Source organism: Delphinapterus leucas, chromosome 13, assembly GCF_059928025.1.
Source record: "Delphinapterus leucas isolate spDelLeu-1000000601 "Yukka" chromosome 13, BTC_Dleu_Yukka2, whole genome shotgun sequence".
Taxonomy (NCBI): domain Eukaryota; kingdom Metazoa; phylum Chordata; class Mammalia; order Artiodactyla; family Monodontidae; genus Delphinapterus; species Delphinapterus leucas.
Genome location: NC_143141.1, coordinates 63,108,820 through 63,119,656, shown reverse-complemented (window position 1 = coordinate 63,119,656; position 10,837 = coordinate 63,108,820). Strand labels below are relative to the sequence as shown.

Sequence of the window (10,837 nt, the reverse complement as noted above, 5' to 3'; positions counted from 1 at the left end):
AAGTCCCTGAATAGGTTTCTCTTGTCGTCTTCTGCTCTAGTCAAATCTTCAAGCAACCACCCTGCCCCTTTGGCATCACAGCCCCCTTGCTGAGCTCATTACTCCACAGGCATCATCTGGTCTCTGCTGTGACCACAGTAGCAGAGCAAGCTGGTTGCCCATCAAGATCTAAGTACCCTCTTTTCCACAGAAAAGAGATGCAGCCTGGACATGTCTGCCCAGAGAGCACACTGCCCAGCCTCCCTTCCTCCTAGGTGTGCTGACGAAGCTCCAACCAATAGAACAAGAGTAAGGGTGATGTGGGGAAGTTCCATCTCCCTTACTTAGGAGGAAATTCCTGGCACTGGACTTTTCCTCCTCACCATTCCTTTTGGCTTAATTGGTGATGACTAGACTGACCTTGAAAGCTACATGTAAAGGATGGCAGAGCCCCCATCAACACGGGTCCCTGAGTGCCTGTGTGGAGCAGAGATGTCCGCTAATCTGGAACTGACACCTTGGACTGTTATGTGACAGAGAGGTCAACTTAAATGTAGTTTGAAACACTGGATTTTGGAGTCTCTCTTTACAGATGTTAGGTTTTTACTCCAATACAGTTACTTTGGCTATTATCCCTTGACTGTTCTTTCCTTAGCTGCTCCATCACATCTATATGAAAGTTCTCTAATTTTTCACTGTACATCAATACCAGGCTACAATCTTTAATGAAACATTACGGACAATCTGGGGACAAAGGAAGGAAATTGCTCTGAGGCAGCAGCCTAGCAGATAAGTCTGCAGTGCCCATGCCAGGCCCACTTTGCTTTGCTTCATTGCTGGCCTGCTTTACCCCTTCTACGGCTCCACCCTATAATGAAAGCACTTTGGGCCTTTCTTTATCTGATGTAAAGATGGTCAATAGTGGAATATCAATTTCCTCTATGGGAAATCTTCTTCCCCCCAAACAGAGAGCAAAAGCCAATGGCAAATACATGTGATGTCAGCATATTTCTCAATGTCTGAGTTATTTAGTCATAAATTACACCTAGGCACCAAGAGCCCTTGTTAGCCTAAACCAAGTTCTGTCTATTCTTTTTCAGTCTCTCTCCCCTAAGAGTTCAAAACATTCTGAGGTTCAATCTCACATCAAGTTACCTTGTTACACTGTGTTTTGACATTTTGCCTTTTCTGAATTCGGAAAATATTTATTTCCATTTTGTGGATAATAAAATATACCCAGAACCACTTGGAGATAACTCTGCATAACTCTTGTGTTCTGTTTTTTGTAAGTTATCACACTTCTTTTGGCTCAAGCCCACCCCAAACCAAGAAATCCATCCATCATTCTAATACACTCCTTGTAAGCACTCTGCACTTAAGTTCTGAATGGATAAAAAATATTTAATAATATTTTAATACAGGTTTAATAAAATTGAAGGGTAATGCCATCAGAAATGGGTAAAGATATCACTTTCTTTTCTAGATGGAGAAAACGCCTCAGGAGGGAAACCCCAGGGCTGTTTCACTGCTCTCCGCTAACATTGGACTCATTGACACAATAGGCTAAAGAGAGAGAATTCAGGTCTGCTGAGGACAGGCTGACCCTAGAAAGACGAGAAGGGGTCCAGCTGCAAGACCCTTTTCTTGACCTCACCCATCAGACGATTACTCCTCTTTAGAAAGAGTGGGCGAGCTAAGGTGGAAGAAAAGGTGGAGGCTCGTCCTCCACTCTCTCAAAAGATCATAGATGCTATTTGAGGGATCAAGAAAGGAACACAGGGAGAGGAAGAAAAAGGTTTCTTGAATAGTGGATATTTTCCCCCTTTTATCTTTTATATGACACTGTGCTTTCGAAGCAGAGAAACTGATAGACTTCAGGCTTTCTGCTTGAGTAGCTTCAAAGAAACCTGAAATAACAAAGAGAACTGGAGGGGAAGCCACAGCAGATGAGAGATTTCAACAGGTCTACAGAAGATGGCTAACGTATAAGGAGAGGCTAAATGATGAAATGTGGAAAGAGTTACAACGTGGAGTATGGACGAAGGGATACAGCTCTGGAGAAAGCGGATACGCCTTGAAGAACCTAGGCAAAGTGGCTTGGAAATGCCAGGTACAAAGAGGCAGTAAGATGGGGAACGGGAGAGACTGGTATTCATTCCCGTCTGCACGTGGGGCAGCCAGCCCCACCCACCTGCCTCCCTGAAGCCTCGCAGAAACACCTGGCAACAAGCGTTTATCACTCCCACCCAACCCTGACACAAAGCACAGGGGGTCCCTCTAATGCAATGGAACAAAGCCCCGCATGTCGGCATTTAGGAACTCCAGCCTGTTCCTCAGCTGCTCGCCTTCAAGGAAACCTGTCAATCAACACGCTTTGCCCACATATGGAAAGACATGAAAGAACAAGGAAGGAAGGGAGGGAGGGAGGGAGGTAGGGAGGAGGGGAGGAGGGGAGGATACAAGTCTGCACCTAGATTCAGCATTGTAAAAATTCTGAAGACTAAATGTAAAGAGAGGAGCACTAAAAACTTTGAGAAAACAGAGGAAACAGACTCACAAACAAAAGCAAAAACAGGTAATCTGTAGAGAAGTGAAAATCAAATTGATCAATTTGTCAGCATGATTGGATGCTAGAATACTATGAAACAATGCCTATAAAATTATGGGGGAAGGTATTTCTAATACAGAATTCTATGCATACTTAGCATATTAATCAAATGAAAGTAAAACTTTTTTTTTTTTTTTGCATGCAACACTTAGGGAAAAAGGAAAAGTAGTCATACCATTCTATTCAGATGTACAGTGAGCAGTATGGTATGGTCCTCCATGGTACTCCTGGTCAGATCGCCCCACCTTGAACTCCCACCCTCTCCGCAGCAGGTGTGGTGGATTAAAATTGCCACAGATCCCCCCCTTTCCCCCCCATCTTTCCTTCCCCTCCTTTCTTTCATTTAGAAAACATTGACTGCAGGTGGCCAGCAGAGTCAGGGCTGAGGACACAGCAGAAGAGGACTCGAAGGATTCCTCATCCCATTCAAAGTCCAAGTACGAGTTCTGGCAGTGGTCCCCAAGACCTGCCCTGACTGCCTACTGTTTTTGAACTTTTAGAATCAGTCTACAGAGAGGCATGGAAAACAAGTCTGATTGCAGAACACGGTAAATGTTATCAACCTCAACGTTACAAATTACAGCAGACAGAAGTTAGGTAGAGAGAGGCGAGATGATGTTGCAATAAACATCTCTCACCTTATGAAATGAGTGTAGTTGATTGATTAAAAAAATCAATTAAAGGTATGAAGGTATCCAGCAGAGGAACTAAATCGTGTTGTATCTATTTGGAAGGGAAGGATGGTGGAAATGAGGGATAAAAGGGATCAAAATCTTCAGTCAACAAACAGAAACAAAGTAATAATATTCAGCTTAATATCAATACTTTAATATTTAAGAATGCCAGATGCTATTAACTTTTATTACTACTTTATAAGTACACTTAACAAGGGCATGAATCCTATTAGCTGCTGTGTTCAGGCGTTGTGGTGTTCTTCTCCACAGGTGGCCCCCAGCCATGCTTCTGTGCTTTCCCTGCCACCCTGAACCTGGGCTGGCCCTGGGACTCACTTTAACCAGCAGAAAGTGGCAGAAGTGACAGCCTACCTGTTCTGGGCCTAGGCTTTAGGCAGGCCTGGTAGCTTCTGCTCTTGCATATTTTGGAGGCCTGAGAAACGTGTAGAAGGCCTGCTGCCCTGCTGGAGGCGTTCTGTGGAGAGATCACCAGGAGAGAGAAAGGGCCTGGTGTTACAGGGGTAGAGAGAGAGGCCCACCTGGGCCCAGCCTCCCAGCCAGACATGTGAGTGGAGCCATTTGGAGGTTCCAGCCCCACAGCTATCTGACTGCAGCAGCATCAGAACCCCACTTGAGACCAGCGGAAATCACCATCCTGCTGGGCTCCAGCTTACCCACAGAATTGGGAGAGATAATAAAAGGGCTGTTTTCAGCCGCTAAGTTTTGGGGTGGTTTGTTAGGCAGCAAAAGATAACTGAGACAGACACATTTAATCTTCCTCTGTCAGGTCACCTGCTTCCTGCTCAAGTTCCAGAATATCAATCCCCAAATTCCAAGAACCGAAGAGAGGGCGGGGGTGAGGAGGAGAGATAGGAGGACAGAGGGGAGAGCAAGATGTACAGTTGCTGCATGGGGTGAGGTGGGAGAAAAAAGACCCCTGCGGGAGGGGAGTCAAAGGAGTTTTATGCCCGTGAATGTCCAGATTCAAATTTGAACTTCTTTTTTGTGCCACTGCTATAAATACCCCACCTCTGCCTTCTCATTTTCTTCCAATGCTTAGTAAAGACTATTACCCACAAATTGCTTTAGATGAGTCAAAGTTTTGCAAAACTTAAGGAGCTGAACTTATGTCTGGACACTTCCTAGAAGAAAGTTGAGAATTCCAAGGAGAAGGCTTATTCACCACCCCCTTTCCTGTGATTTGCTTGGCTCAGAGATCTGCCTTAAGCATCACATGGTGAGCACACGTGACCTGTACCATTTCTGAGCAGAAGATTCTAGAGGCACTGCGTTTCCCCCAGGCGTTTTGTTCCTGGGCCCTCAGCCATAACAAGGGCATAGCCCCTATGGGAGCCACTCCTTTAGCCTCGATCCCTGAACGAGAAGACACATGAGCCCATTCTCAATCCACCACCTGGAGAAGAGCTGCAGCAGCCACACTGCAGCCACGGACCAGTAACATGAGCAGGAAATAAAAATTTGGTGTTGTCAGCTACTAAGATTTTGAGGTTGTCACGCAGCCTAATCTAGTGAAAGCCAATTAATAGGAAGCCCAAACTCTAAAAGCTTCCAGAGGGGAAGAAAGAAATCTGGTAACTTACAAAGGGTCCAAGTCAGACAGTGTCAGACTTAAGACCAGCAAGGTAATGGAGCCCTGTCTTCATAGTTGTGAGAGGAAATTATTCTGACTCTAGAATCTATAATTGATAAAAACTATGAAGATGTACTCATATATGAAAGCACTTAAATCTTACCGTCCATGCGCTCCTTACGAAGCAAAACAAACCATATAATTATACATATGTGTGTGTGTGTGTATATATATATATAGTATAAAATATAATGGAATAAATAAATATACACATCTGTATTATATTTTATCCTATCAAAGTAAAAAGAAACAGAACCTTTTTCTTGTTAGTGTGAGGGTGTAGCGAAATAAAATATGTAAGTTCATTCATTTCTGGAGAGTTTAGCAAAACATATCCAAAAGCCTAAAACTGTTCCCACCTTTGGATTCAGCGAGTTCACTTACAGTAATTTATTGGAAGGAAATTAGAATATAGGCAAAGATTTAGCTACTAAGGTGTGTGGCATGAAGTGTTAATATATAACAGTGATAATTGGAAATAACCTAATGTATGTACTAGGCAGGCACTAACTATAACGTTGTAATTTTAAAAAATTAGTCCTTTAAATAATTCATGAGTGTCTTACAAAATTTTTAAAAAAGATATAAAAGGCTATACAGTAAAAAAAAAAAAATTAACCTTTTTCCACCCATGTCTTCTAGCCACTGAGTTTCCTTCTTGAAGGCAACTGATATCAGTTTCCCTTTCAATCCTTCCAGAGACAGTCTTCCATACATACATTACATATAATAATATATATGCATATACATTTTTTCTTTTATGGTAGCTTACTATCCACACTGCTCTGTCCTTGGCTTTTTATACTTAATTCTTTTTTTTTTTTTTTTTTTGCGGTACGCGGGCCTCTCACTGTTGCGGCCTCTCCCGCCGCGGGGCACAGGCTCCGGACGCGCAGGCTCAGCGGCCACGGCTCACGGGCCCCGGGCCCAGCCGCTCCGCGGCACGTGGGATCCTCCCGGACCGCGGCACGAACCCATGTCCCCTGCATCGGCAGGAGGACTCTCAACCACTGTGCCACCAGGGAAGCCCTATACTTAATTCTTGCATATGATTGTTCAATATTAGCACATGGAGAACTACCTCATTCTTTCAAACACACAGAGTATTCCTTTGATGTGCACCTCTTAATTCATTTAGTCGTTTTGAGAAGATCGCATTTGTGGAAGATTTGTAGAAGAACATTTAATAACATGAATAGATGTTCATGATTTATTAAGGGGAAAAGATAAGGCAGCAGTTTACAAAGTGGTTGAGAGCTGTAGTAACCTGCAAGTCTACAAATAGCCTCTTCCGAATGCTCAGGACGCATACACATATTCACATGAAAGCTTGGCGTTTGCCATTGCAAATTCCTGGAATAACACAACCATTGTGCCCTTTGTCCTACTGAGTTGGCCTTTGTAACCAGGGAAACAGCCCTGGTTCATGATCTAAAGAAATATTGGAGAGGTAGTCCAGCTAAAGATAACAAACAGGGTTATATTGTCCTCTGGGTACTTGGTGATCTCTCTCTCTTTTTTTCCCAGTTTTATGATTTTGACAAGCAGCAATTGGTTCTCATCCACGTTGTCTGTAGGTTTTTGAAAGTGGTGGCAGGTACACAGGTAACCACCGTATAGAGCTTGTTTGGTGCATCTTCATCCTCATTACATTTTCTGGACAACCAAACACAGACACCGTATGGAACATTTCTTATTCCTTTGGTCCAGACAGCTTTGCTGAGCCTGGTGTCAATGTGCACACCTGGATTTCCCACCTCTTTCGAGGCAATTTCCTAATCTCTTGGAGTGCCTGAGGGGCACTCTTCTTGAAGCCCACCCCATGATGTACCTGTGAACATTGATGGTGTATTCTCTGGTCACCACCTTGTTAATGGCAGAACAACCCTTCTTATCCTCTCCACCCTTCTTTGTGGGAGCCATTTTGCTGAGACCAGGTTGGAACTGCTTGATAATCTTAACACAGTTTTCTTTTCCATGCTCATTTGTGATGTCAGCCAGCACTGAAGTAGGAGTACCCCAACCCCTGCTGCTTGAAGTCAACACAGGAGTGGACCTCACCACCACCTCCTATTGCTCACTAATAATTGAGTTAGAAATATATCAGAGAAATGGACTAATCAATAAGAGTGACCAGAGGCCTTTCAGTTCTGCAGAAACTAAAAAAAACAAGCCTGGGACTTCCCTGGCTGTCCAGTGGCTAAGACTCTGAGCTCCCAATGCAGGGGGCCCAGGTTTGATCCCTGGTCAGGGAACTAGATCCTTCATGCTGCAACTAAAGATCCCGCATGCCGCAACTAAGACCCAGCACAGCCAAATAAATAAATAAATTCTTAAATATTTAAAAAAAAAACAACCCTAACAGGAAAACTAGTTGTGTCCCTGGGAGCAAGCCCTAGAGATCAGCCTGCCCTGCCTCATCTGAGTTTTTCCTTTTGGTCACACTCTGGCTGGACACTGGATCCTTAACTGGGAAGCAAGAACAGAAAAAGAGGAGACTGGGACTTCTGTGGAGGTCCAGTGGTTAAGACTCCATGCTTCCACTGCAGGGGGCATGGGCTCGATCCCTGGTAGGGAACTAAGATCCCACATGCTGCATGCTGCAGCCAAAATAGTAATAATAATAATAATTTTTTAAAAAAAAAGAAAGAGAGGAGACTGGTTCAGACCCTGATAGTTTGAACAGCCTGCCAGAGCTGGAACCTTATTTCTGCTACGCACAAGTGGTGTTTGTATTGAAACAAGCATCCTTTTCTTTAAAAAAAAATTTTTTATTTTGGAATAATTCTAGATTTACGAAGAGTTGCAGAGATATGGCTGATGTTTCCCCTAATGTTAACACTTACATTATCATATTACACTTGTGAAAACTCAGAAACCAACATTGGTACATTACTCTAAACTAAATTCCAGGTTTTATTTGGATTTCACTAGTTTTTCCACACATGTCCTTTTTCTGTTCCAGTATCCTGTCTGGTATCCCACATTGCATTTGGTTGCCATATCTCCTTGGCCTCCTCTGATCTGAGACAATTTCTTAGTTTTTGTCTCTCACGACCATGACAGTTCTGAGGAGTATAGGTCAGGTATTTTGTAGACTGTCCCTCAGTTTGGGTTTCTCTGATGTTTTTTTCTCATGACTCTACTGGGGTTGCGGGAAGAATACCAGAGGGGAAGGACCCTTCTCTTCGCACCAGATCAGGGGGTCCATGTCATCACCATGACGACTGATCCCTGGTGATGTAAACATGGATCACACGGGTAGATGGGCTCTGCCAGGTCCCTCTACTCTGAAGTCACTATATGTTCCCTTTTCATGCTCTATTCTTTGGAACAGAGTCACTAAGTGCAACCCACACTCAAGGGGAGGGGAACTGAGCTCCATCTCTTGGAGGGAACAGTATCTACGTCCCTCCCTCCCTATTTGTTTTTTTGTTCATCCACTCATTTATACACAAGCATCTTTTAAACTCAAAATAATATATACTCTTATTTCAGTAAAAGGGTTAGGTCAGTACTTATGCTTTTAGCAAAGTTGGCCATCCCCCATGACAGGGAATATGAAACCTTCTAGGGGTTCCTAATGGACATAAGAACAAGGAATCTTTAAAAAAACTGAAAGTTTAATCTCAGCTCTGCCACATATTAACCATATAACCTAAGGCAAGTTTCTTAATCCCTCTACTCAGATTTCCTTTTTAAAATATAGACATATTAACTACTAAAAGTACTCTTATATAAAGGCATAAGGAGTCAATGAGATAATTCACTTTGAACACATAGCACAGAGTCTAATAGTTAATGCTTAATAAGTATTAGCTGCCATTTATTACATGATTTACTTTTATTAAGAAGTAAATATGGGGCTTCCCTGGTGGCGCAGTGGTTGAGAGTCCGCCTGCCGATGCAGGGGACACGGGTTCGTGCCCCGGTCCGGGAAGATCCCACATGCCGCGGAGCGGCTGGGCCCGTGAGCCACGGCCGCTGAGCCTGCGCGTCCGGAGCCTGTGCTCCGCAACGGGAGAGGCCACAACAGTGAGAGGTCCGCGTACCGCAAAAAAAAAAAAAAAAAAAAAAAAAAGTACATATGCATATGTGCATATACACACATATATATAGACAGAGGAAGAATCAGTGGTTGATGATATCCTTATGATTTTTATTTTCTTCGCTTATTTGTACATTCTAAGTTTTCTGTAAAAAAAATGTATCATTTTCCTACTAAGAGAAAAAATAATAAAAGTCAGTTTCCAGATTACTAACACCTGACAGTGCTGAAGGTGTGGAAAATGACCACTTTTTCATTCCACTGTTGGGAGGAAAACTTGCTAAATCTTTTCTGAAGAATGTCTTGGCAATAAGTATCAGAAGCATTAAAATTTTGCAGACCATCTGACTCAGCAATTCCATTTCTAGCTATTTATCCAGGTGAAAATATTGTACAGTATATATGCACAAAGATCTATTCATACAAGTGTTCACTACATCAATTATAAAAGCAAAAATGGTAATAACTGAATCCTATGTATAAATTATGGTCCTGTGTAGCCAAAAGAACATTTTGTAGAAGATCGTTTAGTGAAATTTTTTAAACGTTCACACTACATTTAAGTGACAAAGGGACAAAGGTCAGTTACAAAAATTATGGCCAGCGTAATTTTACCTTTGTAAAATACAAACACACACAAAGTTGTTTGCGGGGGGTGGATTAATTGGGAGATTGGGATTGACATATATACACTACTTAATGTGTAAAACAGATAGCTGGTGGGAACCTGCTGTATAGCACAGGGAGCTCAGCTTGGTGCTCTGTGATGACCTAGATGGGTAAGATGGGGGGTGTGAGGGAGGTCCAAGAGGGAGGGGATATATGTATACATATAGCTGATTCACTTTGTTGTATAGCATAAATTTAACACAACATTGTAGAGCCCAATTTAAAAAAATGTATCTAAAAGACAACAATTATTATCTCAGGGCAGTTGGATTGTGAGTGACTTATTTTCTTATTTGGGTTTATCTGCATTTTCCAGATTGCCTACAAGAAACCAAAATTATTTTTGGAAACAGAAAAAGCCAGTGCTATTTTTAACATGCTCATCATAGATAATTTGGAAAATATAAAATATTAGATAGAAGAAAATAAAGTTGCTCACAATTCTAGCACTTAGAATTAACCATAATTAACAATTTGTTGTATTTCTTTCAGTCTTTATATGAATTTGTGTATAATCTTTGCCACTCCCCCTCCTACCCGATTTAGGACCATACCATATTTAATGTTTTATAGTCTGCTTCTTCTTTCGCTTAACATTATATCATGAACATCTCCCTGAGTCTTGAATAATTTTTAACAATGTTAAAACAAAAACAAAAACAAGCTAGTGAGGGAGATGTGCAGAAAGTGATGTGCAAAGATTCATTATGAAGTGAACAAAGCAAGTTGCAAAGCAGTATTATAGGATGGTCATATAAAATATTCACCAAGCATTCAATTTTGTTTATGTCTTAAGAGGAGGAGTTGTGTGGAAATGTTTGGCGGTTTAAATTTTTAAAATAATATGTATATTGTTATTATCTCTGTAATCAGAAAATTAATATAGATTTTAAAATACATAACCCCATTTTAAAGGACTGTACAATATTCCACTATACCCTAAAATTCTCCTGTTGTTGGACATTTAGATTTGTTTTAGCTTTTTTGTTACTACGAATAATGATAATGCTAGGATGAATATCTCTGTTTTCAAGTCTTTCTCTGAGCTCGTTATATTCTATGATAAATTTGAAGAAGGACAGGGAGACGCAAGAGGGAGGAGATATGGGGATATATGTATATGTAGAGCTGATTCACTTTGTTATAAAGCAGAAACTAACACACCATGGTAAAGCAATTATACTCCAATAAAGATGTTAAAAAATATT

General features: G+C 41.7%; 1 pseudogene; it reads right to left on the bottom strand.

Annotated features, from left to right (window-relative positions):
• Positions 1–6,280: 6,280 nt before the first annotated feature.
• On the bottom strand, positions 6,281–7,235 carry LOC111174755 (large ribosomal subunit protein eL31 pseudogene; annotated as a pseudogene).
• Positions 7,236–10,837: the final 3,602 nt, after the last annotated feature.